Here is a 24,414-nt window from a genome sequence, read left to right as displayed (position 1 = left end):
TACTCTCTCCCACAGAAGTGTGTGTCTGTTTGACTTTATTCTATTCTGACTGTAAGCTTTTTTTTTTTTTTAAAGATGACCGGTAAGGGGATCTTAACCCTTGACTTGGTGTTGTCAGCACCACGCTCAGCCAGCGAGCCAACCGGCCATCCCTATACGGGATCCGAACCCGGGGCCTTGGTGTTATCAGCACCGCACTCTCCCGAGTGAGCCACGGGCCGGCCCTGTAAGCTATTTTGAGAGCATGCGGACCCCCAACCCCACTACCATGTTCTGCACACAGTAGAAGCTTGACGTACATCCAGTAAGTAAAAGTGAGTCAGACAACCTTCATCACTGGGGGGGTCGTTTCCCCATCAGCAGTTCCTGCCACTCAAGGTTGTGTGCACGTGTGTGTGTGTGTGTGTGTGTGTGTGCACGTGCACATGTGTGAATGGAGTGCATATGTATAGAGGGGAGTGGGATACAAGGTACCAACTTGTATTCAAAGTAGATTTTTTAAGTCAGCATCAGCAGCACCATAGGCACTGCACATACCACGGGCAGGGCAAGACCCTCTTACCAGACCTAGCCCGCCACCCAAGCCCCACTGCCTAGATCTATACCTGAAAGGCTAACTGAAGATTTTTTTCTTTGGGTCTTGAAATACTTTGCCTCTGAAAGCCCATTATTAAAATGAAAATGCCTTTGGAAAGGGAATGGTTTAAGCTTCTATCACTTTGCATTTTAGAGAGGATTATGGTAGATAATTAAGAAAGGCCTGGGAAAGCAGACCCCAGATTAAGAGTAGGGAAGTGTAGAGCAAGAGGATGGGAAAACCCAGCAGAGGGCCTGCTAAAAGTGAGCTTTGTCACCTTTAAATGTCATTTCCACAGTTTAGCTTGGGGAGGCCCAAGGATAACTGCATGTCCTCAGGCACTGCAGGTCTCTGAGGTAAATGGATGAGCTGAGGTTAGATTAGATGAGAAGAAAAGGTACTATCCTCACTTAAGGTTTTTCTGATTAAGGGCAACAAGCAGCATCTTGGGGGCTCTGTGGCATCAGGACTTCTGCAGCCTGCGCCATTTCCTGGTTGCCAGCAATGGGGAGCACCAGCAGATCAAGTCACATATGCAGTGGCAGGATGGTGTCGGCAATACCTGCTCCAAAGGGCTCAGGACCTGGATGGGCAGCGACCACTACTGGAAGGACCCACGGAAGTGAGTGTGGAGAGAGAAATGAAGGACGGAGAGTGGGAAACAAAGAGAGGGAGAGAGGGGTGGGCAGGTTAAGCATCTGGAAAATTACTGCAGTCTCATGACTTTGGCTGCTTCAAAGCCCGATGAGTCATCAGCTGGTTGCCTAGGCAACGGCTATTTTCCTCCTGCTGCTGATCAATTTCATCTGCACAAACGTCTCACAGAACTGTGAGCTGTGAAGATAATATACCCGAGTCACAGAAAGTCCTACCAAACAAGGTCTGCATTTCAAGCGTTCTGAGCCAGACCTTATGCACACTTAGCCATTCGCCTCCCCATCCCACCCCGGTCCTCATCTCAACAAACACACACACACACACACACACACACACACACACCACACACACACACACCACACACACACACACCACACACACACACACCACACACACACACACCACACACACACACACCACACACACACACACCACACACACACACACCACACACACACACACCACACACACACACACCACACACACACACACCACACACACACACACCACACACACACACACCACACACACACACACCACACACACACACACCACACACACACACACCACACACACACACACCACACACACACACACCACACACACACACACCACACACACACACACCACACACACACACACCACACACACACACACCACACACACACACACCACACACACACACACCACACACACACACACCACACACACACACACCACACACACACACACCACACACACACACACCACACACACACACACCACACACACACACACCACACACACACACACCACACACACACACACCACACACACACACACCACACACACACACACCACACACACACACACCACACACACCACACACACACACACACACACACACACACACCGATAGGCCAGGCCAGGGTACCCACAGGGGGAGATTGTCACCTCTTCCTTGACCCAGTTCTGATCTCTGGGATCAGAGCTGCCTGACCTCATTGTCTCCAATTAGAGCATATGCTTCTTTAGGAGGGGAATTTTACTTGTCCTACTCACCACTTCATCTCCTAGCTTAGCTCACATCCTATACATATTAATGCTCAGTAAAAGTTTGCTGACTGGATGAACGAATGGCAATGTGCTCAACCACCTCTAAAGCCACCCTAAAAAAAACTTTAATCAATAAAACCAAACCCCCTTCCGAAAGGGCTAAAACCCTTTCTGAGGTGGCTTTTGCACCACAGACATGAAAACACATACGACATGACTAATTTTGAAGCTGTCACAATTTTTGTGTTTTCCCTAGTCTGTCTCCATCATTTGGGGCATAGAGAACATGGGAAGGTCTTATGTGAAAAAGGATCAGAGTTCCACATACTTGAAGTCAGCCCATAGCATAAAGCCGGACGAGCTGCCATTTACCGATACTAAGAGTTTACGATGTGGCAAGCACATTACATGCATTTTCCCATTTCATTCTCCCAACAACCCAGGTGGTAAATATTTTATACTTCCCATTTTACTGGTGATGAAACTGAGACCAAGATTAAACGACATGCCCAAGTTATGCATGCAGTACATGATAGCACCAGGATTCAACTCTGAGCTGAGTTCTCAGCACCACCCATTATTGCCTCTCTGCTTGCCACATCCCTCCACTTGTCACAGTAGCTCTGTTGGTGGCATTTCCAGCCCCACTTTTCTCCTTCAAGCATCCCAAGATGTCAATTTTATGCTAAAGTGCTTTATATTTGTACTATGATCTCTTGTTTTTCAAGTATTTTCAAATAAATTATATCATTTGAGCCTCAAAACATCCCTGTCTGATAAGTAGGGCAGATACCATCATCTGCACACTTCATACATAGAAAATGAGAAACTAAAAGCTTAAGTGACTTGCCTGAAATCATTTAACTAATCAGAGCTGGGACTTGCACATTGGTGCTCAGATGCTACTACCACTCCAGCCCAGATGCTCTCTGGAAAAGAACATCAGGCTGCTCACAGTGTGATGGCCCCAAGCCCTGAACCACACCTGAATCTGGCTCTGGGCCTCCACTGCTCCTCAGGGCAGTCCCTGGGAAGCCTCAAGCTGGCAGAGCATCGATCCACCTTGTCAGCTAATTGTAGGCAGAGCCTGCCCTGGGGAACCTCAGGAACATTTTCCGAGAAGCTTCAATAACAGGAAAGCAATCTAAGACTTCAGAGGAAATCTGAATATCTGAGAAAGACTCCTAATGTAGCTTAATTTAGAAGACAAAATCATTTATGTGGTTAATTTATATGCACATTTTCCTAAAGAAAATGTAAGTTTTATTAAATATAAATGGTCTAAATTTGCTATCATTAAAATAATAGGATTTTAAACATGGTGATCTCAAGAAAATTTGAGAAAGGTCAAAGACAGGACAGCTAGCTAGGACAAAAAGAAGGCAATAATAATAATAATAATGACTAAAAGCAGGGCCTTGGTTAGGTATTACTATTAGAGCAAAGGATGTATGTGGCCAAGTAAAGAGAAATGAGGCTGGAGAGGCAAGCAAAAGCCAGACCTTGAAAGGCTTTCCCAAAGAAAAGGTCCAGAAAAATTCACTGGAGGACAAATCTCCAAATGATCAACCTGGAGACTGAATTTGAGAAAGATGACAGCAGTATGGGAGACATACTGGAGGGCAGAAAATACTGCTGGCAAAAAGAATGGTTATAGTAACCCAGGCAGGAAGAAATGAAGGATTAATCCAAGGCAACATCAGTGAGGGTGGAGACACAGTGATGGGCATAAAAGCAGTGAAGGAGAACACCAAAGGTGGTGACTGGTTCCCTGGGAAAGAGAGGAAGTGCAAGGGATTGGAAGGAGACATTCCTGAACAGGATAACAAAGGGGCCTGGGATGCCATGTAAGAAGATAAGAAACATAGAAAGTGCATGTTTGGCCAGGGATTTAACATAATGAACTTGAGATGCCTATGTACATCCTAGGAGAGCTATTCGGTTGAGACAGAGCTCTGCAGGGCTAGAAATGCCAGAGAGAAAGCTGACTAGATATAAATTGGTACTCATGTGTGGACGTTGAAATTGGCTTTAAATGAGGTCATTCACCATCAGGGTATGGAGTAAGAAGAGAAACACTGAAGTTTAAGTGGGCAAAAGAAGAAGCTTCCATGAAGAAGATAAGGCTAGGAAGGAAACAGAAGATAGTGGTACCTCAGAAGTCAAAGGGAAAGAGAATTTCAGGAAGAAAATGGTCCACGCAGTCAATGATGGCAGAGACTAAGAAGTGCTCTTTGTTTTGCAGAGCACTGATGACTCAAATTCAGTGCAGGAGGGAGGGAAGAAGCCAAAATGTAACAGGTTCCAGAGCTGGAGTAAAGATTGCAAATGTAATCACTGGTAGTTTAGGGCTCATCATTTCCCAGCAAACAGGTTAGCAATGCCTTTTTTAAAAATTATAAAACAGTATAGCCGTATAATATAAGGTTTTGAAAATAAAGAAAACAAGAAACTCACCCATGATTTAGGCTTCATGACACAACCACTGTAATTGGTCCATTTTCTCCCAGTCTTTAAGGATTTTCATGTACCTCACTTCAAAGCACTATCACCTAAGGAACCTTAAGATGAAAACCTTCAAACAGTCCCACATCTCCCCAAAATTTGTCTATAGTTTTCCCAAAATACTAGTCTTAATTTAAAACGTTTTTGCAAGAGCACAATACCAAGTAATAGGCCTCCATCTTAAAACAGTGGCCATGTGTTATCCATAATATTTCTAAACTTAATCCTCTTTCCATACACTTTGGAAGCCTAATTACAATTGTCAAAATTGTATTGTGTCAGCCAAGTATTTCTCTACTCCCAGAGGCTCCTCCAGCCCTCAAGCAAAATGTGGCAAGTTGGGTGGATTCAGGTGCATAGAAAGTGGAATGGAAGCAGGCAATCATTTTACATCAGGTAACCTACCAGCTAGGAACAGCTGTTCTCAAGTTCTCAAAGCATACCTAACTAGCTGGGCTTGCTGCAAGAGTGAAAATTAGAAAGGTTCTAATCTACTTAAGCTTGACCTCACCTTCACAACTGCCTGAGTAACAATGCAAAGGAAGCCAGGGTGTCTCTGACATACTTCCCCTTCTCCTTCTCTGATAATCCTGAAGGCACAACCCCTTCCAAGCTTTGCCCTGGATTGATGGGAAGAGAGACAAATGAATGGGTGTGTTTTCAGTGTCAGCCTCCAGGCTTTCCTATGGAAACTTACAACAGGAAAGGTAATGCTAGAAGTGGTGGTGTGGATGGGTGAAGATGTAAGCTAAAAATGTCTATGAATTTGAATTATACAGGTCATCCAGGGTGCTAATAATTCTGGGAGGATAGCCACATAAATATTTGCATTTTACTGGAGCTCCCTGAAGCCACAAGCCTTACACAAAGGTAGAGCACATTACACACATCTTGAAAAGTGATAGTAGGAGTAATGTGGGGATACCTGGACTTTGTAGTACCCTTCCAGTGGTTCTCCCTATCTCTGTATCTATAACTCAAACTTTTTGCATCCAGTTAGGGTCTATTTCTTTTTCAAAGAGTTTTTATAAATACATAGATTTACAGAGTGATGGTGTTGAATGGAAACTTGGTATTTCAGGCACTCGTGCTCTTTTGTCAATTGATACCTTAGACACAAAATATTTTAAGCAGATTACAGAAGGACCGCGAGTTTTTATAAATACATAGATTTACAGAGTGATGTTGTTGAATGGAAACTTGGTATTTCAGGCACTCATGCTCTTTTGTCAATTGATACCTTAGACACAAAATATTTTAAGCAGATTACAGAAGGACCGCCCCCAGGGCACCTCAGAATTCTTCAAATCTTCTCAATACAGCTTAAAAACTATTCATCTAATCCTATATCCCATTCTACGAATGAGCAATTTGAGGCACAGAAAGGGAACATGACATCCAAGTTCACACAGCTGAAGGCACGACTAGGACCTCCTAAGTTCCAGTGTTCCTGAGCATGACCTTGGCAGTTCTACAATGACCGCTCAGACAGACAATGCACCCTGGAGGCATCAAGCCATTCTGACCTTGTGTCTGAGGCACACATGTCACCGTGACCCTGAAGAACAGGCCAGATGCCTTTTCCATCTGAATCTTCTCTGCCCACTTCTCAAGGGGAAATTTAGAATTCAGGATTAAAATTTTAAATGTCCCAGACGAGCTGGGCAAGCAATCATTAATAAACAATCAAGCTCAACTGCATTTGATTCTCATCTGGTCCCTCCTGAATGCACAAGAGCCTGTAATTCTTTTATCTCTGGAAACAGGGAGAACAGGCAGTGGGGTTTGCAGGGCTCTGAGGCAAGCAAGCCCAAGTTCCAGCGGGGACTCCTTAGGTAATATTCGTTCAGCAAGCACGTGTTGAGCACCTACTGACTGCCTTGCCCTGTACCTTGCTTGGGGAATACAAAGACTATCAGTCCTCAGTCCTGACCCTTGAGGGATCTGTTTTGCTCTTTCTGACTATGGCTGGGTAAACTCGGATAAAACCGAATCTTTAGGCAGTCTCCTCTGGAGTCCTTAATTAACTCTAACCACCCCTTCTTAGGAGCCTCATGATCATCTCTGTGTCTCCTATCTAAGATAAGAGCTGACAGAACGAGTGGGCGTGGGGAGCAAATCTGTAAATTTAATGATTATGAGGTCAGCATAATTATTCAGTCCTGGCCAGAACTTAGCATCTCCTCTGTCCTTTCATGCCTGCTTTTCTCTCCCCTCCTGGGAGACGCCCCCCAACATCCCACACCCCACATCCACCTCTCTCGAGCTCTCACTCACTCTCACCCTAGCTGTCACACTGTCACACTGCTCAGAGATGTGTGTTGTTAACCAAGTTTATTAACTTCTCTGAGCCCCCACATCTGCACATGTAATAATATTCCCAACATCCCCACGTGTAATAATACTCCCTTCAGAGGAATGTCAGAATAATTAAAGGAGGCAGTGAATAAAAGGTACCATCATAGTGTCTGGCACTAAACAGCTTTGTAATAAACATTGGTTGTTACATTATTATTATCATTATTATTATTTATATTATGAAAGTTATCCTTTCCCTATGAATAAAAGGTACCATCATAGTGTCTGGCACTAAACAGCTTTGTAATAAATATTGGTTGTTACATTATTATTATCATTATTATTATTTATATTATGAAAGTTATCCTTTCCCTTAATGATACTACCTTTCCCTGGGGGTATTTGCATTCAATATGAAACAAAGACACAAATGATAGGTTCCTAATTGGTGAGGCTTCAGACCTAGAGAAAAATAGTGGGCAGGGGTCCTTCAAGGCACCCCTCAAATCTCTCCCTGTGAGTAGCACCCACTTGGGGCTCACAGAAGCTGCTGTTCATGTCTGAGCCTCCTTTCCTATGCAGCTCTCGTCTGTCACCCTGCCCTAAGGGCCCACGTGGCTCTGCTGCTCAGGTACATGGAGCTCATTATCACACACCACAGCACAGAGACAGAAAGGGCCTGTGCTCCTGCCAGGACAGGAGCAGTGAGGCTGATGCCGGGCGCACAGCTGCTGTCACCGCCCCCACCCCCCAGCAGCATCTCTGTTCTGGGGCTCTACCTGAGAGTCTAGGATGGCCCCGGGACAAGAACCCCAGGCCTCAGCTGAGGTTTATAATGAGGCCAGCAGAGCAGACTCTGCAGTAGCAAATGTCAACGTAAAACTGCTTTCGGTTCTAGGGAAAGCAACATGACTCAGCTCTCTGCTCTACCTCCTAAATGCCTCTCATTTCCACCCCCTCCTCCCCATCCCTACAGCTGCTGCCTTAGCCAGGGCTCTTATAATTGCTCCCCAATAATAATGAATATTATTATTGAATAATAAGAGGCTAATATTTACTAAGTGCTTATTATGTGCCAGGCAATTATATACTTCAATTTTTGCATGCAATTTCTCATCAAAATCTCAAAATAACTCTATAGGTATGTACTATTTTTTTCCTATTTTTCAGATGAAAGGATGCTCAGAGAAATTAACTTGACCAGAACTGTTGCCTTCCCATCCCCCCATAGCCTCCTTCCCCTGCTGCTCTCTCATGTGCCCGTCAATGCCAACCACTAATCAGCGTCTCTGCCATGAGTCTCTTTCCTCCAACCCACCAGCCATCCACTTACAGGAATTCCTTCCTAAAACATGAATCTCACCATATCACTGACATCCTGAAAATCCTTCAGACCCCCCATTAGGTCCACATAAAGCCGAAACTCCCTAATCTGGCATTCTCGACTTTTGCCAACCTTACTCCAGCCCACCTTCCCAGTCCCATCACCCACTGCCTCCAACACGTGCAGCTGTAAAGAGCCACTCAGCAGTTATCGAAGGTCTCTGTTTGCACCTCCATCCTTCACACACACCCTCCTTCTCTGTGGAATACAGGTTCCCCAATTCTCTTCCAGGCAAACGTCTCTCTGTACTTGAAGACCCAGGTCAAATGTCACTTCCTGTGTGAAATCCTCCTAAACTCTCTCAGACCCCTCTCTCTGTCCTTCCCACTGGGCTGCCACAATCCTTCCCATTCTTGTCACTGATCTGTTACTACATCAGATTGTGTGCAATTACTTGTTGGGGACAGCAACCCTGATTAGGCTGGGAGGTCTCCCAGGGTAGGGACTGTAGATTGTTTTTCACTTTTTAGTCTCAATACCTACCCCAGGGCCTGGAACAGGGTGGTTTACTGAATATGCATTGCAGAGATGGATAGAGTAATCATTTATTGTTGTATCCATTCATTCAGTTAGTTAATGATCTACCATGTGCTGGGCACTGTAGAGGCACCGGGAGGCAAAGCTAAATAAGAATTAGAACTCTCTGAGGAGTTACTTTGGTCTAATGCTTATATAATCAAGGGCTTTTATTACTTTTTTTCTTGATTCCCTTCCCAGAAAACAAACTGAACTGCAGAGCCTGCAAAATACCACCTAATTCCATCCTATTTAATCTGGATGCGACTGCCACCCATTTAACTGCCATGCTGCTTACAGAAAACTCAATTGTCAGGTCTAAATCACAGCTTGTACAAATAACCAAAGTTAGATAGCTTGCAATTCCATTAAGATCCTAAATCCATCTTGATGTTAATTTGTTAAGTTCTATGAATTCAATTAACTTTTCTGATTAATCATGGATTAATTAACCAAACTGTGCTGACAAGAAAGTACTGAAGCTTAAGTTGTTATTTTTCTAGCTCATAACATTTGGCTGTGTCATTTTATTAGATCCAAATTAAAATCTTTGCTTTCTGCCTACTCTGAATTGTCTCATCATTTGATAATATGATACTCAGTTCTCTAATTTTTTCCTACATAAATAGGCCTTATTTTACCAATATGATAATGATACTGGAAGCACCTTCTGGGCAAGGACTCCACCTCTTTGGGTCCTTGAGTGCCACAAAATCAACCAGCGCAGGACTCTCCTGCACAAAGTGGTGACCCCAGAATTAGAGATAGCAAGAGCTGGAAGAGCACCTGGAGATCATCTCATCTGAAACCCTCGTGCTAGGGTTTAAATATTTGTCCCCTCCAAAATACATGTTGAAATTTAATTGCTATTATAACACTATTAGGAGGTGGGACTGTTAAGAGGTGATTAGGCCATGATGGCTCCAACCTCATAAATGGATTAATGCCATTATCGAGGGAGTGAGTTTGCTCCCTCTCTCAGACCCCTCTCTGTCCTCTCTCTGTCTGTTCGAAGGACAATTTTGGCCCTCTCTCCCTCTTCTTCCACCTTCCATCATGAGATGATACAGCAAGAAGGCCCATACAAGATGCCAGCCCCTCAATCTTGTACTTCCCAGCTTCCAGAACTGTGAACCAATACCTTTCTGTCCATTATAAATTACCCAGTCTCAGGTATTCTGTTACAGCAGCACAAAACAAACCAGGACACCTCATTGTACAGATGAAGAAAAAGAGGCCCAGAGAAGTGCAACAACTTGTCCAAGACCAATAGACTAAGCCAGGACCAGTACCCAGGTTTCCTGAACTCAGTTAATGATAATAGTAACATAATAGCTATCATTTATTTATTGCCATGTATGTGGGTTCTTTAAAAATTTCATGAAGATGCACATTATCTTATAATTCTATTTTTCCATGAACTTTTTGAAGCACCCTCGTATATCTGCAGATTTGAAAGCAGCATAAGTCTACATGCTGAGAAGCTGGTAAGTGCCACGTGGCTGGAGAAACGTAAATTTGAGTTCAGGGCTACCAATGCAGCCCAAGCCTGAGGGAGCAGATCTCTAAGAGAAAAGAAGCACAGAGAAGTGATTCTGAATTCTGGAAAGCCCTTGCTGTCCAGGCAGTTGCTGATTTGTAAGCAGCAAGCAAAAGCCATTGGACAGGAGGGAAAGATTTTAGCAGTCTCACAGAGCTATGGATACAGAAAGTGGAGTTAGGACTCACCAAGAAGATGCTCTGGGATATACTCAGGACTTTCAGCTGGGACTCCTCGTATTAGTTTTCTATTGCAACAAATTACCACAAGTTTAATGGGCTTAAAACAATACAAATGTATTATCCTACAGTTCTGTATGTTAAAAGTCTGACAAGAGTCTCACTGAGCTCAGATCAAGGTGTTGGTATTCCTTCTGGGGGCTCTAGGGGAGAATCTGTTTCCTTGCCTTTTCAACTTATAGAAGCTGCTGGTATTACTTGGGTGTGGCCCTCTTTACGTTCAAAGCAAGGAACAGCAGGTCAAGTCCTTCTCATATCACGTCACTTTGACCTCCTCTTCTGTCTCCCTCTTTCACTTTTAAGGACATTTGTGATTATGTTGGGACCACCCAGAAAAATCCAGGATAATCTCCCTATTTTAAGGTCAGCTGATTAACAACTTTAATTCTATCTGCAACTTTAATTCCTTCCTGCCATGGAATCTAACCTATTCACAGGTTCTGAGCATTAGAACATGGACCTCTGTGGGGCATCATTATTCAGCAAACACACCCCCGAAGGGCTCTGTCCAAGAAATAAAGGTGAATAAGAAATAGACAAGTTCTCACAAAACTGAAACACAACTCTGAATCATCTCAATCCCAAAGAGAATTAAAGTGATATGCCCGCTATATAACAACCTCCAGAAGTAAAAATAAATTGTCTGGAGAAAGTTATCATCCAGAACTTTCATGTCTTCTCAAATAAAATGTTCAGCATTCAATCAAAGACTACCAGGCACACCACTATACAAGATCAAGTAACTGCTTGGTTTCTTTCTGCTTCCTCCAGCCCCCTGGGAACCAGGACCATGTCCAACGTGTTAAGTCCCACAGTTCACCCCAGGCTGTGGTGTATGGTAGTTGCTCTGCAAATGCGTTTGAGTGAGTGGCTCTAATGCCCATGGTGGCTTCCCCCAATGAGAAAACAGCCCCAAGGAGTCAGCATTCAGCAGGGCCAACACTAAGCTCTTCTAAGTTCTACACCACCTGCAAGAAGACTGCACCTCATCCCTGCTCAGCTTACAACAAGCCATCTTACAAAAACAGTAATAATGGGGCCGGCCCGTGGCTCACTCGGGAGAGTGCGGTGCTGATAACACCAAGGCCACGGGTTCAGATCCCATATAGGGATGGCTGGTTCACTCACTGGCTGAGCGTGGTGCTCACAACACCAAGTCAAGGGTTAAGATCCCCTTACCGGTCATCTTTTTAAAAAAAAAAAAACAGTAATAATGATAACAAGAAGGAAGAAAGAAAATGAAGCCGCTGATGCTGCCTGCAGCTTGTAACAGACAGAGCAGTCACCAAGAGTGAGCAGGCCTGGTGGGAGCAGAGAGGGGACCGGCAGCACTGAACTGACACCTGATTGCCTGTGGTTAAAGCTACACAGAATTTTAAAACCCTCTGTCTCTTAATTCTTCAGAATTTTTTAAATGTTTCTATTAGACTTAATTCTTCCAAGCTCCTTTCCAGGAAAATTGCTGAGAACCAGAGAAGTAGGTCAGAGCCAGGGCTGCTGCACGCTGAGGTGAAGGTTACACTCCTGTTGCCAAGTCGTAAGCCTCGGTGAGTCTGCACAGGGCTGCATCAGGCTGGAGCAGGGAGCATCTTTTCTTAATTTGTCAATCAGCAAAGGCCCTTTTTTCAGTGCAAAGGCTGAGTGTGTGGTAATGGCAGCCCTGGACCAGGAACATTTTGAGAAATATTCTAAATAGGAAAAATAACCAACATTTGGGGGTGGGGGGTACCTATTATGTGCTAGACAGTGTGTTAAGCGGTTTACACACTGCCTGACACAGAAAGACACAAAAAGAGAAGTACCACGTGTCCTCACTCATAAGTGGATGCTAAGAAAGTAGTAAAGGGGGGAAGGAAGGAAGGAGACCACAATAATATGTTGAACTTTCAAGAGAAAACAAACCTATGTTTACTAGAGGTGGGAGGGACACAGAATAATTACAGTTTGTTATCATGAATATGCTAATAATATTGATTTGATCATCACATGTCATGCACAGGTGATGGTAGTCAATGCTGTACCCCAAAAATCTGTATAATCAATTATGTTTCAATAAAAAAAAAAGAAAAGATCACACAGCCAGGAGGTGGTAAAGCAGCTGGGTCAGTGTGAGGCAAATGCCTGTGTTTGGTGACTATGCAATTCTGTCTCGTCCTCATTCATTAGTTCTTGTGACCTGCTTCTTGTCCAAAGTGGCATATGTAAACTTCTCAGCCGCTCAAAAGGGCAGCCCGGGAAGAAGAACACATTTCTTGAAGGTGAGTGGCTGAGAATGTGTGGGCTTTGAAAGGTGGCTTTCCCCTTCTCTACCCCGCTAGCATTTAATGGTGCACCCCTCTGTAATATTTCCAGAACCCTCCAGTCCTAGAGCAAGACTCATGGGTAATGGGCCACATAATTCAAGGAGAGTTTTCACGTGGAACAGGTGAGAGTGATCAGCACTGTTCGTGGGTGGACCAGTAGTTTCTTTTTTCTAAAATATGAAGATTTTGTGTGAAAAGAAAGAATTCTTCCCCTCCTCCCCATGCCCTTCAAGTTCTTCCGAGATCATCCACTGTCTTGAGCTGTCTCCGCCTACAGATTGCATGAGTGCTGGGTAGTAGCTCCTTATGATTAAGTTGCTTTTCTGGGCTAGTGAGATTCATTTTTAGTGCTTCGTCATTGAAGAAGAGATCGCGGAAATCAGCCTGGGCGCCTACGGCATCCGCAGCAGGTGACGTTGCCGGGGAAACGGCCGCCGCGCTGTCGTCACTGCGGGAGGAGCCGTCCTCCCCAAAGCGCCGCCCTCCTCCCGCCGGGGCTCTGCTGGCCTCGGTCGGGTCGTATTGATTCCTTCAGCCTCTCCAGCACCCTGAGGGCTGCCCTCCCACCCCACCCACCTCAGCAAACACAAGAAAAGGAGCTGCCTTTATCAAAAAGTTTCTTCTCTTCGTAGTCACCCTCTGGCCAAAAACATCGATAAATATGCGAGAGAATCAGGGAGGGAGATACGTGCAAATGTATCAGACAACCTCTGCCAAGGAGTAATATACCAAAAGTGATTGAGAAACCAATGAGAAAAGCTTTATGTCACAAATAGACCTACAAATAACTCTATAAAATAAACTGTCACACTGATGTTCCAAGTTCCCTTTTGCAGCCCCTGAACATGATATTTTAAAGCATTACGACTTAAAAGGTTGTTCATTATAATAGCCACCCGGCTCATAAATTTACTTGAACATTGTGTATGCCCTAATTAAATGTGAGAAGACATTTTCTAACTTTTAAGAAACTAAGAGAGAAAAAAAGTCAGACATGGTCAAACTGAACATTTAGAACATCACCTATAAAAAAAATAACATGGAATGTTTCACTATACCATTTACCTTGATCATAAAATTATTAATCAAACACTTTCAGGCAGGCAATCAAAAGCAGTTGATTTGATGTGACAGCATTTCATAACACTTAGCAAGTGAACAAGGAATGCTATTAATCCATTTCCTAAATCCTCAAAATACTGACTTCTCCACATCCAGCACAATCACTAGTCTGGCCTCGGTCGGGTCGTATTGATTCCTTGAGCCTCTCCAGCACCCTGAGGGCTGCCCTCCCACCCCACCCACCTCAGCAAACACAAGAGAAGGAGCTGCCTTTATCAAAAAGTTTCTTCTCTCCGTAGTCACCCTCTGGCCAAAAACATCGATAAATATGCGAGAGAATCAGGGAGGGAGATACTTGCAAATGTATCAGACAACCTCTGCCAATGAGTAATATACCAAAAGTGATTGAGAAACCAATGAGAAAAGCTTTATGTCACAAATAGACCTACAAATAACTCTATAAAATAAACTGTCACACTGATGTTCCAAGTTCCCTTTTGCAGCCCCTGAACATGATATTTTAAAGCATTACGACTTAAAAGGTTGTTCATTATGATAGCCACCCGGCTCATAAATTTACTTGAACATTGTGTATGCCCTAATTAAATGTGAGAAGACATTTTCTAACTTTTAAGAAACTAAGAGAGAAAAAAAGTCAGACATGGTCAAACTGAACATTTAGAACATCACCTATAAAAAAAATAACATGGAATGTTTCACTATACCATTTACCTTGATCATAAAATTATTAATCAAACACTTTCAGGCAGGCAATCAAAAGCAGTTGATTTGATGTGACAGCATTTCATAACACTTAGCAAGTGAACAAGGAATGCTATTAATCCATTTCCTAAATCCTCAAAATACTGACTTCTCCACATCCAGCACAATCACTAGTATCTTACCAAAAGAGCAATCAATTGATTTAGCGTCAAATTCTTCTTTAAGCCTTTAGAAAGCTCTGCTACTTGCCCATTTGATTGCCTTTCAAGGTGTCTTTAGCGTTCCTGATATTTTGTAGTGAACCAGAGTTAGATTTAGCAGAAAGAAATTTTCAGAAATTTGCCCCAATATGCATATTAGTACCTACCAGTATTAAATTAACTATTATGTTGCCACTCATTTTCTATTATAAAAGAATTGATAATATGGCTTTTCCTGAGACAGAACTTCCCACCTCTTCCCACCCCTTATCCCCACCCCACCCCGCATTAGCTCCAATCCTTACCTCTGACCTACAAGTTACAAATAGCTATATTTGAGGCCACCTAACCCTTGGCCCAGGGAGATGGTGGAATCACCAGCACCCCTTATTAGCACTTACCTACCTGCTACATCATTTTAAGTGCTATAAAAAGCAAAATAATCAGATTCAGTATTTGGTCTCTAGGTACCAACGAAACAAGCAGAGAAAAACCTGTACTTATACACAAAAAGACTCTGAGCATGGGATGACAGAAAGAGAACTAACCTGGTGGGCAGGAGACCTAACTGAGAAATTGCAATTTAGTTTTACATTAGTTAGGTGACTAATACCATAGCTATTATAGAATAAATAAATAAATACACACATGTGACATTTGCACTTTGTAATTCATTAAGTCTGCTTTTAAGATCAAGCACCACTTCATAGGACTTGTAAAGTGGAGGAAACTTTGGCCAGTGGAAAAAGTACTAGACTGTGAGTCAAAAGATTGGGCCTCTGGGTCATTAGAGTTCTGAGTTCTCATGTCCTGTCTCTGCCACCTGTAATGGCGCTGATCCCTCAAGTCCTGATATTGGCTATCTTTCTGCTCTCTCAGCCTTTCCTGCCTCCGGGGTCTTGCATAGAGTGAGAGGCTGAGGGTGCTGCTGCAGCTGCAGAGGATGCCTGGAACACATGGCAACAGACTACTCAGTAATTCTGATTTGGCCGACAAGTACCCAGTTCAGAGCCAGTTGCCAGACCAGCTAGGAAAGCGTAGAAGGAGGAGTAAATGTGTAAGGCCAAACTATCAGGACCGTGAGAGCTGATGCAAGGTGACTAGGCTGGCGCTTGTCGTGTGCACCACACAACTCCGCGGGCCACCGTTGCTCATAATCATTGCAGCTTTGTGCACAGTTATTTTGACAATTTCTGGAAGATATCAGAAGAGTATCTTGAGGAAGGATGCTTTTTTCAAATCTACACCAGTTTCAACATGTACTCACTGACAGGCCTGAGACAGAGGACTGAGAAGAGTAAGCTAAGCCCCAAAAACAAAGTTCGAGGCTGGACCCCATGGCTTTAGGGGCCCAGCCTAGGAGCAGACCCTTCCAAGATTGCAACTACCACCACTTGCAGCTGTTGCCCAGATCTCTACCCCTAATCCCGACCTCTTGCCAGCCTGCTCCACAAGTCCATCCAGAGATTCTCTGGTGCCATTAAGCGCAAGGTGCCCACACACTACTCGTCTTCTACCAAGCAAGCAAGCTCCACCTCCTCACTTCCCACTTCTGATGAAGGCCCTATTGTTCTCCCATTGCCCAAGTCTGAAATCCTGAAATCAGCGTGGAGTCCTTCACCTCTCTTCCACTTCAGCACTCATGCAGGCACCATGCCCTCCTTCCTTGACAGCCTCAGGGTCTCTGGCATCTACTCCCTCATTCCCAGGCCTCCTGCACCACCCAGTCCAAACATTCGTCTCCTTGTCACTGAACCACATGATACCCTCCTAACTGGTCTTCAGACCACCAGTCATCCTGCTTCCACATATCCTATGTTCTAAAACACTGATCTAAATATATCACTTCCTGCCCTCAAACTTCATTAACATCTTCCTGCTCACCGAATCAAGACCAAACTACCCCCAAACAGCATAACACCACTATGGCCCTCCATGCAGGCAACACTCAGCAACACCAAAATCCTGACTGTTCACAGTTAACTAGCCAGTGCCCCTGGGGAAAGCAATGTCTCTATGCCTCAGTTTCCTGGTCTGTATCAACAGTACCTACTTCACAGAGCTGTTGCAAAGATTAAATTTGATAATATGTAAAGTGCTTAGCATGCTGCTGATCTCTCAGTAAATGTCAGTGTTGATGATGGTGATGAAGATGATCTCCCCCAAACACCCCTCAAGTTGCTTCATTCAAACTCTGGCTCATGATTGTTCTTTCTTATATTCAATTCCGACCAAATTCACCTAATTCCATTAGACCCAATAAATGCATGGATCTAGCCATATATTTTGCAATTCTCCCTTTAACTTCCCCAAATTTGCCTCTCTAGCCCTCAAAAACTGGAGCCTTCTAAGATTGAAGTGACATAATGGGGAGTCCAGTCTGCTTATCTCAACACTTTGACCAGAACTTTTCTTCCTTATAAAAATCATCTAGGAAAAGTTTCATTAAAGAAGCAAAGAAGACATTTTCTCTTCAACTTTTGAGAATGTTGTTCTTACTTCCCAATAACACCTAGTTACAAATTTTTAAGCAAAAATATTATAATTATTTAAAAAATGAAATAGAGATTTTAAATAGTTGAAAAACAAACCAGGGTACAGACAATTAGAGTGGCAGAGTAAAAAGAATATGAAATTTGGATTTAAACAAATCTTGGATAAAAGACCAGCTCTCCCACTTCCTAGATTAAGCTCTGTTCTAGAGAATGGGACCCTGTGTGTCAATAAAACAGGAATCCAAATCTGGATACTGTACTTACTAGGAAATTACTCTCTGAGTCTCAGTTTCCTCATCTGTAAAGTGGAGCTAATGACACCCAATCTGTAGGCTGTCACAAGAAATCAGTGCTGCTGTCAGTAAGGGATTCAGCACAGAGCCTGGCTGAGGCACCGAAACAGTCGGTTTTTCTACATTCCCTGCCCACTGTAACTACTGCGGTTTAAAGAATACCTGCTACTGGAGGGAAAGCTTTTGCTTTCAAACATGTATATGTTTTTCCAGACTTCATCTTCTGGGACTAGAAACTAGAGTGATAGCAAGGTTTGACAACTGCATTAGTCTGTCAGGCTGCCTTAACAAAAATACCATAGACTGGGTGACTTAGACAACAGAAATTTATGTCACAGCTCTGGAGGCTGAAAAGTCCAAGATCAAGGTGCTGGCAAGGTAGCTTTCATTCTGAGGCCTCCTGTCTTGGCTGGTAGATAGCCAGCCTCTCACTGTGTGCTCACATGGCCTTTCTTTCCTCAGCATCTGCATGTGGAGAGAGAGCAATTCTCCAGTGTCTCTGTTTGTAAGGCCACAAACCCTATCAGACCAGGACTGCACCTTCATAACCTCATCTAACCTTAACTGTCTTCCAAAAGCCCCATCTCCAAATACGATTCCATTGAGGGTTAGGGCTCCAACATATGAATTTGGGGTACGGGGTGACACAAGCATTTAGTCCATAACTTATTTGATGCTGCCCTTACTCATTATGATAAGATCCCAACCTCCCTCCTAAGTCTCCTGATCTATTCTGGGAGTTCCCAAGATATGTCTCCATGTCCTCCCCAAGTGGTCCTCTCAGCCACTGAGCAGCATCAGCCATTGTCTTCTCTTCTGCTCGAACACTGACATCTCTGAAGCTCAAAAGTGCTGCAAAAGTACCAAGTCTCCACCAAGACCCTAGAAAAAAGCCTCCAGCCATGGCCAAGCCTGCTGCCTCCTGTTACTGCTTCCCCTGAATCTGCTGTGCCAGCCCCAGAAGCTGCTGCTGGTGCCAGAGTACAGATGTGCAGATGCCAGCACCCCCTCTCCACCAAGACCCTAGAAAAAAGCCTCCAGCCATGGCCAAGCCTGCTGCCTCCTGTTACTGCTTCCCCTGAATCTTCTGTGCCAGCCCCAGAAGCTGCTGCTGGTGCCAGAGTACAGATGTGCAGATGCCAGCACCCCACTGCAGCCAGGGGCCTCAATGTCCTGTCCCAGAGAAGCCACAGAAGCCCTCCCACTCTAGGCTGGGGTGTCTCAGAGATTTCAGAAACAGCTTTCTTCACCTCTTCAGGATGCAGGGATATTCAGCGGAGCTCTCTATTCACTGCACGGAGCATGGCACTTAATAGGCACTCAGTGAATATCTTTTACCTGGCGGTGGCCTGAGCTGAAAGGGGTCCTGCAGTACTCAAAACTATCCCTAATCTCTGACTCCAAGGCATTATTCTTTCATGAAGCTGGTGGGTCTCAATTCTCTCTCCTCTGAGGAAGACAGGTCAATTCCTAAAACCAGAACTTTCCAATCAGGGTGCTGCAGACGGGTCACCAGGGTCTCAGGAGACATCATTTCCTCCAGGTCTCCAGGGCTGCTGGGCTGGGACTGAAGGGCAAAAGTTGCAGGGCCAAACACCTCGATTTACCTCCGTGTGCCATTATTATCATTCTCTGTGTGCAGCATGAATAGGAGAAGGTTGAGAAGCCCTTCCTCATTCTATAAGAGCCCAGCAGGCCCTTCTGGCATTCTGTCATGTCTATAGCCTAGGACAAGCCCTACTGAGGCTCAAGGTGCCCTGCCCCACCAAGAACGTGTGACTGAAGTGTCGTTTGAGTCTGTATCCTTCTTTCTACACATGCACTGGACCTCGGCCTTTCCTTTGTTTCCTTTGCACGTCTCTCAACTTGTCCTCAGCTGTTTCCTCAGTAGCTTGACCTCTTCATTTCCTCCTTTGGTAACCTGACCCCAGCTCTCAGCCACACCACCCCCATCTTGCTGCACCTGCATCATCCACACAACTTCCTGGGTCTTCTAGAGCAGTAATTTATTCCCTAACAATTGTGTGAATGCAATTCCTTGAATTGAGTGCAAAGAAGAAGGAAACTTTGTGTTTGGCAGCAATTTTTTAGTGGAACCTATACACTTTGCTACTATTAAAAGTCAGGCTATGAAATCCAATATTGCTCAATATTTTTTTTTGTTGTTTTATTTTTTATTTGTTTGTTTTATTTGTCTTTTCTTTGTTGCTCAATACTTTTGAGCAAATGAATACATTAATTACTCAGCATCTATGAGAAAGGGAGCTGAGGAGAAAATTATGCATAAGTGCTGGTCCTCTGGTCAGGTATTGCTGGTAGTCAATAAAGAAGGAGGAGGAGGATGGTGGAAAACACTTCTATGTGATGGTAAGCAGTGGGGTACCTCACCTACACGGAAGCACTTGAAATTCACTCACTCTCTTCATCTTTCTACTCTGATAGCTCTTTAAATGCAGCCAGGGGATGGTTTTCATAGGGACTTCTGTCACTTCTCTAATTATAGCCTTCCTTAGTTCATTCCCTTCATTTCTCACTAAATTGTGGGAAATAAGAATCAAACTTATCTCTCACCACCATCTTGCAAAGGGGAACAAAAGGATGACACTCTCTCTTCCAAGAGAGAAGGGGTTGCTTCCTTCTGTACATGATTTGCTGTGTGTGGAACGATCAATATTGAAATAATAGGTTTATGTTCACTCGAAAAGAAATTGAAGGAGAATTTTTCCCAGGAGGGTTCAGAGGAGGTTTTCTGTGTGTACAAGTAGATTCAATATTATCCCACAAAATGATATTTTTGATCTATTTATGAGATTTATGTGGAAGCAACAGGAATTTTACTCTCTGGGAACAGAGAATTGACTGATATGCAGGAGCTCTCCAAAGCTGACTCCTGCCCTCATGTTTTACTTATCCTCACGGGACAGAGCTCCCATCCTGACCCCCTGTGACACTTTACAACTTAATGAGGTTAAGGAAGAGGAGGAGAAAGAAGGAAAGAACTGTGAAAGTTAGCAGCCGTGGACATTAGGAGCCTCCTGCAGCCACTGTGTTAATGACGCTGTCTTCACCTGCCCTTCCCTCTCGGCGTTCATAGTCCCAGTGCTCAGGATTAGAAGGCTGTCTTGGACAGAAGTATTTTCTGGTATTTTGGTATTCACCATTCATTCCTTTGACTTTAATCAAGGCTTTTTTTCTAGACTTTCTCTGAAAAGGCAAATGTCTCTGAGATGGAAAAGTTGAGGACATGCTAGAAAGTCAAGGTTTTAATGAGATACAAAGTTATACTGGTCATATTTCCATGGTAATTTATAGTTCATTAAGTACTTTCACAGATATGGCCTCATTTGATTCTCACTAACAAACATGACTTTAAAAAGTAGAAAATATGTTTAATACTATCATTTTTATCTTACAGAGGAGTCTCCTGATGACCAGAAATATTGACCCCTCACTTGCATCCTATCCTATAAGGTAAAAAGCTGAACACAAACACAAACCCAGATTTCTGCTTACCAAGAATGGAGCTGACCACAGTCAGAGTCATTCTCACTCCTCCCTCTCCTTTGCCTCTCCTGCTCCCCAAAAATGATCAGTCCCCGAATCTGTTGCCCAAGAATCCTAGCTATGTCTAAGTCCCAAGTCCAGAGACCCTTGTCTATCTCCTCCCCCATTTTCCTAAAGGACCTGGGCCCATCCTCCCTTCCCTACCCTGCACCAGCAACTCCACTCTACACAAGTCAATAATAAAAAATATTTATTGAGCAACTACTGTGTGCCAAGCTGTAGGCATTAGGATGCAGCATTGTAGGATGAGACCCAATGGTCCTTTCTACAAATCAGAATTTCCTTACTTGATTATCCACCAGAATTATATGGATCCTTATTTCACTGGTGAAGGTAATAATAAGAGATTGGAGAATTTACAATATATCAGTCACTATTCTAAGCATTTGACTTATACTAACTCATCCAGTCCTCACAACAGCCCTATGAGGTATTATTCACATTTAACCAGTGAGAAAACTGAGACAGAGAAAGATTGCCTAGTAAGAATGCACACCTAGTAAGTGGAAGAACAGAAGTAAACAGAGGCACCTGGCTCTGGAGTCCATGCTCTGAAACATTAAGCTGTGCTGAAAACTGATGAAAGCAGAGGAAAGTGAAATGATGTTTAATTCAATATGTATTAATTTAACACTTACTGTGTGCTTAGGTCTGGGAGACAGAAATGAATGTAAATGCCTCCAAAAGGAGCTTCCTTCCTACACTTTCTTTCAAAGACAAGGCCAGCCTATGCAATCGCATCTCCAGCCGAGATTATATTATACCAGCAGGGAGGGTCCATGCCTCCAAATTCATGTGCTTAGGTCTGGGAGACAGAAATGAATGTAAGTGCCTCCAAAAGGAGCTTCCTTCCTACACTTCCTTTCAAAGACAAGGCCAGCCTACGCAATCGCATCTCCAGCCGAGATTATATTATACCAGCAGGGAGGGTCCATGCCTCCAAATTCATTGCTTATTCACTGATCCTGTCTGCATACTCTTCAACCCTGCCCTGCCTCTCAGGCCCTCATTGATGATGGGCCCCAGATCTCAATAATTGCCTAAGGCCCCCTTGTTCTGATAACCCTTTGGCTCTGTGTCTCCAGATCAACCCAACACTCAACTCTGATTGTCACCTCCAGCCTTCACTCTTCCTTACATGGGTAACATCTCAGCCCTTTCCAACCTAACCTCCACCTCCCCACACCTGGAATTAGATTTAGATAGTAGCTTAGACTTCATACCTATCAGCACAATATGTATGCTTGAGTCAACTTCATCCCCTTGATTCACCTTTATTCATTTATTCCCTCAACAAATAATGTGAATCTACTATGTGCTGGACAATGTACAAAATACTTTCATTATTTGCATTATCCCTTTACATTCTCCTAAGGACACCATTAGGTTTTTATTACCTCCATTTTATATATGAGGAAGCTGAGCTCTTGACACTTTTATGAAATTCTTTAGGAACTAGAAGAATTTGCTAGTCCATGAGCTCCTTGAAGTTGGGTGTTCCTCTCACTTTTCTGCCCCAGCTCTCAAGCAGAGATTTAGCAAACAGTTGTTTAATTGCACTGGATTAACAACCCGGCTGGAACTAGACCAGCCTTATAAGAAATGCTTCTGGGAGTCCTACATCCAGAAGAGAAAGAACAATAACAAACATCATGAAAATACCTGAAAATATAAAACTTACTGGTAGAGTAGACACACAAATAAGAAAGAGAAAGGAATTAAACCTTATCAACACAGAAAACCCCCAAATCACAAGGATAAACATTAAGAGAGGAAGAAAGGAACAAAAGATACACAAAACAATCAGAAAACAACCAACAAAATGACAGAAGTAAGACTTCACAAATCAATAATAACCTTGAATGTAAATGGATTAAATGCTCTAATTAAAAGGCATAGACTGGCTGAATGGATTTTTTTTAAAAAATGATGACCCATCCATATGCTGCCTACAAAAAATATACCTTACCTACAAAGACACACATAGACTAAAAGTGAAGGGATGTGAAAAGATATTCTACACCAATGGAAAACAAAAGCAAGCAGGAATAGCTATATTTATATCAGATAAAACAGACTTTAAATGAAAATCTGTACTAAAAGACAAAGAAGGGCTCTATATAATGAGAAAGGGATCAATACAGCAAGAGTATATAACAATCATAAATATATATGCACCCAACACAAGAGCACCCAGATGTATAAAGCAAATGTTATTAGACCTAAAGGGAGAGAGAGACACCAATACAATAATAGTTAGGGATTTTAACACCCCACTCTCACCATTGAAGAGATCATCAAGACAGAAAATCAATAAGAAAACATCAGATTTAAATGGAACCATAGACCAGATGGACCTAACAGACATATATAGAGCATTTTACCCAACAGCTGCAGAATATACATTCTTTTCATCAGCATGTGAAACATTCTCTAAGACTGACTGTATGTTAGTCCACAAAATAAGTCTCAACAAATTCAAAACAATCAAAATCATATCAAGTATTTTTTCTGACCATAATGGAATAAAATTAGATATCAGTAAAAAGAGGAACTTTCAGAACAACACAAATACGTGGAAATTAAACATGCTCTTGAATGATCAATGAGTCAAAGAAGAGATTAAGAGAAAATCAAAAAATTTCTTGAAAATAATGAAGACAGAAACACAACATACCAAAACCTATGGGAAGCAGCCAAGGCATTATTAATAGGAACATTTTTAGCAATAAATGCCTACATCAAAAAAAAAAATAGAAAGATTTCAAATAAGCATCTTAAGGAACTAAAAATACAAAAACAAACTAAATCCAAAATAAGTAGAAGACAAGAAATAATAAAAATCAGAACAGAAATAAATGAAAGTGAGACTAAAAATACAAAAGACTAAACAAACAAAAAGCTGGTTTTTGAAAAGATAAACAAAATTGACAAGCCATTATCCAAACTAACCAAGAAAAAAAAAAACAAAAGATGCAAATAAATAAAATCAGAAATGCAAATGTAGACAAAAGATCATCAGA

The sequence above is a fragment of the Galeopterus variegatus genome, unplaced genomic scaffold (assembly GCF_000696425.1).
Source record: "Galeopterus variegatus unplaced genomic scaffold, G_variegatus-3.0.2 Scaffold2557, whole genome shotgun sequence".
Lineage (NCBI taxonomy): Eukaryota > Metazoa > Chordata > Mammalia > Dermoptera > Cynocephalidae > Galeopterus > Galeopterus variegatus.
Note: the sequence above shows the minus strand (reverse complement) of the source record.